Raw genomic sequence first — 7,438 nt, forward strand, 5'->3', positions numbered from 1 at the left:
TACTGCCCATCCTATAGACCAGTGCTGCCCACAGTATGGCCCCAGTGCTGCCCCTCTTATAGACCAGTGCTGCCCATCTTATAGACCAGTGCTGCCCACAGTGTGGTCCCAGTACTGCCCATCCTATAGACCAGTGCTGCCCATCTTATAGACCAGTACTGCCCACAGTGTGGCCCCAGTACTGCCCATCCTATAGACCAGTGCTGCCCCTCTTATAGACCAGTGCTGCCCACAATGTGGCCCCAGTGCTGCCCCATTATAGACCAGTGCTGCCCACAGTATGGCCCCAGTACTGCCCATCTTATAGCACCAGCACCGCCCATGGTATGGCCCCAATACTGCCCACGATATGGTCCCAGTACTGCCCACGGTATGGCCCCCGTGCTGCCCATCTTATAGCCCCCGTGCTGCCCGCGCTGTCCCCAGCGCTGCCCGCGGCACATCCCAGCTCTGCCCACGCTCCCGCCAGCACCTCGGGGCGATGCCCAGGCGGGTGGTCCTTGTGCTGAAGCCCCCCCCCATCCCCTGGCGGGGGTCAGTGGGGTGGGGACCAGCCCAACAAGGAGCTGGGGGCCCTCCCCAGCCCCCCCCCGGCTCCCAGCACAGCCTCTGGCCCCCCCCTTTGCCTGCCGACGTGGAGGCTGTGCCGGAGACGTGTCAGCGGTGGGGTGGGAGCCAAGGGCATCGCCTGCGCCTGCCCCCAGTTTCGGGGGGGGGCCAAGGCCGTCAGCAGCCGCTCTGCCAAGGGAGGAGGCACTGGCCGACGGGGCCAGAGGAATGTGCCGGGCACCGCAGCCGCTCGCCGGATCCCCGCCGGCCGGCGGCCATCGGCCCCGTCCCCATGTGGGGACGCGGCTGCTTCCAATTAGGGCTCATGGTACGGGGGGGGGTGCTGGGGGACACCCCTCTGCACCCCACTGCTGCCTCTCCTGGGGGCTGTGTGGGCACCAAGGGGGGACCCCGCTGCTGGGCACAGCCCGTGACATGGCACCGGCGTGGGGACACCGTGGGCTCCGTCACGGCCCCGCCGTGCCTCAGTTTCCCCTCCCAGGCGGGTGCACACGTGTGCATGGGCAGGGACGGGACGGGGCCGCTGCTGGGGATTTTTGGGGGGGGAAAAGGACTTTTTAACTTTTTTTGGCTTTGGCCCAATTTCATCCCTTTGAAATCCTTTTGTTGAATGGCCCCGCCCCCTCCCACACAGGCCACACCCCCAGCCGACCACGCCCATCCCCCCAACACCCCCCAACCCCCCCTCTATATCTCCACGATGGCCGGATCCTGCTGCCAAAGCGGCAGCGCACGGCCCCGGTGGCTGGGGACAGGACGTGGCGGGGATGGATGGGGGGGGCTCGTGGGCATGGGGGGACCCCGTGGGATGGGGGGACACTGTGGGGATGGGGGACACTGTGGGGATGGGGGGACACCGTGGGGATGGGGGGACACCGTGGGGATGGGGGACACTGTGGGAATGGGGGGGACACTGTGGGGATGGGGGGACACTGTGGGGATGGGGGGGACATCACTGGGATCGGGACCGTGGGAGGGATGGGAGGGACACCACAGGGATTGGGGGACACTGTGGGGATGGGGGGGACATTGTGGGGTTGAGGGGGATGTTGTGGAGCTGAGGGGGACTTTGTGGGGATTGGGGGACACCATGGGGATGGGGGAGACATTGTGAGGATGGGGGGGACACCGTTGAGATGGGGGTCACCATGGGTGTGGTGGGATCTCGTGGGGATGGGGGACATGGAAGGGATGGGGGGGGACACCATGAGGATGGGGGACACCGTGGGGGTGGTGGGACCCCGTGGAGCTGGGAGGACCCCGTGGGGATGGGGGGACACTGTGAGGGTGGTGGGACCCCGTGGGGATGGGGGACACTGAAGGATGGGGGGGGACCCCGTGGGGAGCAGCAGGCTGCGAGGGAAGAGTTAACCCTCCCTCGTCCATGCTGGTCCCCCGGGCTGGGAACTGGGATGAACTGGGGGAGCAGGAAGGGAGGGCTGGGAGGAAGGTGCTGACGTGGGGCTGGGAAGTGGCGGGGGAGGAGGAGGAGGAGGAGGAGGAAGAGCTGAGGCTGTGCTGGAGCATCGCTGCTGCTTGGGCCGAGCTCCAGCTGGAGGTTCCCTTGTCAGGGGTGGTGGAGCTGGAGGGGCCGGGCTGGGGGGGGCCGGGCTGGGGGCACCGTCCCAGCTCCCCCCACCAGGCCCCAGCTGAGCCCTCCCTTCCTCTGGGGTGGACGGATCCTGCCCCCGCAGCGGGGCCACGCCTCCCACCCCCCAGAACCTCCCAGCCCCACAGACCCCGGAGCCCCCAGATTTGGGGATCCCCAGTGCCCCGAGCAGGGGGGGGTGCCCATGGCTGGGGCTGGGGGGGCTGGTGGAGGTTGGGGGACACCCTGGGCTGTGGGATCTCAGAGCACCGGTGTCCTCGCACCTCCCTGGGGATGTTCACCACATCCACATCCTGCTGTCTGGCCTCCAGCCGTCCGTCCGTCCGTCTGTCCGTCCTGCCATCCATCCCCCTCCCCCCACCACCTCCTGCCTGTACATCTGGAGGACCCCGGCCCCCAAATCTAAACCAAATCCCTCCAAACAAGATAAACCACCAAACCACACCCCCACCGGCCCACCCGCAGCCCAACCATTCAGCAACGTCAGCCCCAACCCAACAAGCTCAACCGCCAACCACCACCCAACAACCCAAATACCCCAACGACCAACCCACCAACCCCAACCCAGCCTCCCAACAACCCAAATACCCCAACGACCAACCCAACAACCCCAACGCAACAACCCCAACCACCAATCCCAACCCAACAACCCCAAGTCAACAACCCCAACCACCAACCCAACAACTTGAGTACCCAACCCCAACCACCAACCCACCAATGCACCAACAGCCCCAGCCCAACAAGCCTGACCCGACAACTGCAGCCAACAACCCAACAACCAACACCACCAACCTGACAACCCCAACTCAACAACCACAACCCAACCCCAACACAACAACTCCAACCCCAACACAACAACTCCAACCCCAACACAACAACCCCAATGCAACCCCAACACAACAGCCCCAACACAACCCCAACACAACAACCCCAACCCAACAACCCCAACCAGCTCCCGACTCCCCCCGAGGAGTGAGCCCCCCCAGCCCCTGAACTGGCAGTGGGGGGGATGTGCCGGATGTGCCCAATGTCCTTTGGGAACCAATGACCTGCCACCCCTCTTGCTGGCAGGGGAGACCCCGCAGCTCTGCCCCCCAAACCCCATCAAATCTTCATCCCCATGAGTACTAGGTCTCCCCCCATCCCTCCTGGGGTGCTCTTGGGGTTTGCATTCCCCCCTCCCCCAAGCATTTGGGGTACGGCAGCCCCCAGGGTGCCCCTTGGACACCGGGGTCCCGTCGGCGGAGGGTGCGAGGCGGGTGCCGGCAGCCCCACGCCCCGGCCACGTGGCACTGGAGCCACCGTCCCAGCCAGGCGGATGAGGTCACTCAGAGGAGCTGCGCCGGGAGAAATCCCAGCCAGGCTCCGGTGCCGGCCGGCAGCGCGGGGAGCCCTCGCATCCCTCTCCCCGTCCCCGTCCCCATCCCCATCCCTATCCCTGTCCCATCCCCAGGGAAATGAATCCAGCAGCTCCCAGAGATGCTTTTCTTGGGCGTGCAGTGACGAGAGGGGTAGGGACCCCCTGAAAAGGACCTGGGAAGCTGTGGGGAGGGGGGAGGTGGGGTGCTGAGGGTACCCCCACATCCCTCCCAGTCCCACGGTCCAGCTGGGATAGGGCTGGGCAGCATCGCCCCGTCCCCAGGCTGCCCCAGGGGGTGTGGGGGGCTAAGGGAGGGAGCAGCAAATTCTTCAATGAAACTGAAAAGGAGAAAAAGGGGGGAGAAAAAAAGAAAAAAAAAAGAAAAAAAAGAAAAAAAGAACGAGCAGGGAAGCAAACTGGCAACGGAAAATGTTCGGCGTGGAGCTCGGCCCTCAGAGTTTCCATCCCGGCTCTGCGAGCCCAGACAGCGGGGGCCCGGGCTGGGCTGCTGCTCCGCCAGGGAAGTGTTCCCCCCAAAGCCCCCCGGCCCCCCAAAACCCCGCTGACTGCTGGGGGTTGCCCCCCTCCATCCCCAGCACTGTTCTGGACCCCAACCATGGGATGTGGGGGTGCAGATGAGGGGATGACCCCCCCAGGATGGACCCAGCCCTGGGGTGTGGGGGTGCAGATGAGGGGATGAGCCCCCCCAGGATGGACCCAGCCCTGGGGTGTGGGGGTGCAGATGGGGAGATGAGCCCCCCAGGAGGGACCCAGCCCTGGGGTGTGGGGGTGCAGATGGGGGGATGAGCCCCCCAGGATGGACCCAGCTCTGGGATGTGGGGGTGCAGATGAGGGGACGAACACCCCCCAGGAGGGAGCCAGCCCTGGGATGTGGGGGTGCAGATGAGGGGATGAGCCCCCCCAGGATGGACCCAGCTCTGGGATGTGGGGGTGCAGATGAGGGGATGAGCCCCCCAGGATGGACCCAGCCCTGGGATGTGGGGGTGCAGATGAGGGGACGAGCCCTGGGAGGGGGCAAAGCCGAAGCCCCAGTCCCACCAGACCCATCCCAGGCCCCACCACGCTGCCGAGCAGGACGAACCTGTCACCTGCACGTCCCCCCCTCAAGCTGGGGGTCCCCGTGCCACCCCCGTGGGGACCCGAACAACCTATTTTGGGGCCCTCCCGGCAGCCGGTGCCCCCGCCGAGGAGTGGCGTGGCGCTGGCAACCCAAAGGCCAATTAAGCAATTTGCCCGGCCCGTTCGGAACGGCTGGAAATAGCCGGGGAGTCGCTGCCCGTGATTACGGGGTTTTGCCACAATTGAGGGTGCCGAGGGCCGGATGGCCACCAGGAATAGCCGGGGCGGTGCCGGGCTGCGGGCTGCGGGCGGCCCGGGGGAAACTGAGGCAGCGAGTCCCCACCACGTCCCCACGGAGGGATGGAAAAAGGGGGATCGAGGTGTTTTGGGTTTGAGCGGGGTGTTGGGGAAAACACCCCCCCACCCCCTTTCAAAGGGGCTTCTCAGTGATGGGGTGGTGGGTTTGGGGACGCCCTTGGGAGTTGGGGGGGTTCCTGTCAATGGGATCAACCCCCCCCCCCCCCCCCCCGGGGTGAAACACCTGCGTGTCACCATCTCGCAGGACACCAGCTGCCACCGTCCCCATCGTCACCCAAACCACCCCCCCGGGTGAAGCCGCCGAGCCGGGGGGACCCCGCTGTGGGGTCCCATGGGGCTGGGTGCAGGATGGGGAGCGGGGTGATGATGGGGTGGGGGGGTTTGGGGGGGGACGACCCGGTGCAGGGCTGGCTCCTGGGGCTGCTGAGCGGGGAATGGGGAAGCAGGAGGGGGGGGGGGGAAGAAAAAAGGGAGTTAATCCGATCCATGTGTCTGCGCTGTCGAGGGGAGTTAACTCACACCAGATGCCGGTGTCTGCTCCAGCTCTTCTCAGCGCAGGCAAACAAACCCCAGCGCCCTCCCCCCCCAGCCCCCGGCCCCATCAGCTCTGTTTTTCAGTAGGTCCTACCCAAAACGGGATGGGGGTGGCCGGGGGGGTGACTGCCTCCCCTGCCCTCACACCCCCCCCCAATGGGGCAACCCCTGCCCTGGATGCGCTCACGGGCTTTTTGGGGCATCCGCCGACTTTTTGGCACGAGCACTGAATTTTTGGGGTGACTGGCGAGTCTTTGGGGTGACCACTGTCTTTTTGGGGTGGCCGCCTCCCTTCCCGCACCGCCAGCTGCGGGTCCAGTTTGCACCAGTGAAACCAGTTCGGAGCGTGCGGGAAAAGGGTCTCGGATTCTCTCAAAGGCTGGAGCTGGCGGGGGGCGGCTGCGGGTGACAACCCCCCTGTCCCAATGTCCCCGAGGAGCAGGATGGTCCCGGGGGGGTGCCACCACCCTGGGGATCCCCCAGCCTCCCGGGCATCCCCCATCCCGCACCCCGCACCCGCAGGAGCCGGCCCAGGCCTACGCTTGACGTCTCCCATTCCGCTTCCTAGGATCCTAATGGCTTTTCCAGGCAATTTTTTTTTTTTTTTAAAGTTCTTATTATTTATTATTTTTTTTTAAAAAGTGGGATTTCTTCCCTTTCCCCTCCCAGCCCCCAACCCCTCCACCAAACCCTCCTGCATTCCTGGGGCGGGCGGCCGGGGGCTGATGAGGTGGCATCGTCCCGTCCCCCCCCCCCCCCCCTCCCTTTTTTTTCCTCCCTCTCCATGCATATAAAAAAAAAAAAAAAAAGATGACATTCTTTTCTTTTCTGTCATGCTGCAAAAATTAAAGACACATCTTCAGGCTGGAGCCCGGCCAGGGGTTTTCGAGTCGCCGAGGCATGATTGGAGGAGTCTTCGCCTGCAACGTGTCTCGGATGCATAGATACAGGCCTTGAACCCCGGCCAGCTGCTCCTGCGCGCGCACGCGTGTCCCCGTGTGCATGCGTGTGCGTGTGTGCGTGTGTGTGTGTGCAACCCGCACAGATAACTCCTCCTGGGGTGGGTTTTTTTTTTTTTTTTCTTTGCATTTAATTGCAGGCTGGAAAAAAAGACCTGGAGAGGTCACTGGTGCGAGGGTGGGTTTTTTTTTTTTTTTTCTTGCTCTTTCGACGTGTCTCTTCCCCACCCCCCGGCCCCGTTATTTCATTGTTAAATTGCATTGATTTATTTTTTTCCTGAAAAAAAAGGACAAAAATTAAGCAGTAACTTGGTGGGAGCTCCCGCTTCAGACGCCTTTCCCTCTGCAACGAGCCCAGTGCTCCCAGTGCTCCCAGTGTGCCGATGAGCCTCAGCATGGTGGAGGGGGACAAGCAGAGGTGCGAGGGCTGGACCCAGCTCTTTGCTCCCCCTCCAGCAAGACCCCAGCCCCATTTCTCACCCCTTTCCCTAAAAATCACCCCTTAAAAGAGGGGGGGACCCCCCCCCAAGTGCCACATTGCCCTTGCAGGGCTCCTTCTCCCCCCTCTTCCTCGAGCTCCAGGCGGCCACCCCGGCCCTGGTAAATACGTATATTTTTTTGGCGTGTAATTACACCCTCCCCAAATTGCACGGTAGATTGTGGATTATTGTCAAGGAGCTTTTGCTTTTTCCAACCAACGTGGCTCCTTCAAATGTGGAAACGGCCGTGGAGGCGTGCCAGGGGGGGAGAGAGGGGAGCGGGACGGTGAGGAGGGAGAGGTTTGAGGAAAAGAAAGGGAAAATATGGAAAGAAAGGGGGGGAAAAGAAAAAAAAAAAGCGAGTGGTTCTTGGGGGTGTTTTGGGGGTGTCTGTGGGTTGGGGTCCTGTGGGGGATCCTCGCCCAAGGGATGCTCCGGGTGCCTGGTGCTCATGCCCTTGGCCTTTGCACTGAGCTGGGGGTTTGGTCCCGCTGCACGAGGGTCCTCGTGGGGACGGGCGGGTGCTGGG

Source organism: Strix uralensis, chromosome 22 (assembly GCF_047716275.1).
Source record: "Strix uralensis isolate ZFMK-TIS-50842 chromosome 22, bStrUra1, whole genome shotgun sequence".
NCBI classification, from domain to species: Eukaryota; Metazoa; Chordata; class Aves; order Strigiformes; family Strigidae; genus Strix; species Strix uralensis.